The 477-nt window shown below is 37.7% G+C and overlaps 1 long non-coding RNA gene across 1 annotated transcript in view; it reads right to left on the bottom strand.

Annotated features, from left to right (window-relative positions):
* LOC107576599 (uncharacterized) overlaps nucleotides 1-477 on the bottom strand; it is a 4,241-nt gene that overhangs the window by 1,697 nt on the left and 2,067 nt on the right. The gene's annotated exons all lie outside the window — the stretch shown is intronic.

A 477-nucleotide genomic window follows, 5' to 3' on the forward strand; every position in this document is an offset into this window, starting at 1 on the left:
GTCTCCATAGCAACTGGCAGAATCTGTCTTTGTTGTTCTTTTGCAGAAGACGTCCCTGGAATGTCCAAAGCCAGTATGCATTGTCCACCTGTATGCAGAGTAAGTCAATTTATGCAAGTAAAAAAAAATAAAATAAAGCATTATGAGGATAAACGTATAGTAACGTAAGGAAGTGAACAAGTCAAATGACCTTGTGGCTCCACCAGGAAACAGAAGTCACCACATATCTGCCGGTAGGGTCCCATTCCACATCAGAGGCCATGTAATGCTCTGCGATATACATAATGGTACAATCTGACGTGTCCACAAATGCAAGAGCACCATTCATACTGCACAGAAAAAAAAGAAAAATATCATCTGTATGAGCCAAGCAATTAAGATGTAAGAAAAACATCTGACATTTACCAGACATTTCTATTTCGAATAAATGCCTTTATTTTAAACATTCTAGTCATCAAAGAATCCTGGGAAAAAAAT

The sequence above is a fragment of the Sinocyclocheilus grahami genome, unplaced genomic scaffold, assembly GCF_001515645.1.
Source record: "Sinocyclocheilus grahami isolate Dianchi unplaced genomic scaffold, SAMN03320097.WGS_v1.1 scaffold4002.1, whole genome shotgun sequence".
Taxonomy (NCBI): domain Eukaryota; kingdom Metazoa; phylum Chordata; class Actinopteri; order Cypriniformes; family Cyprinidae; genus Sinocyclocheilus; species Sinocyclocheilus grahami.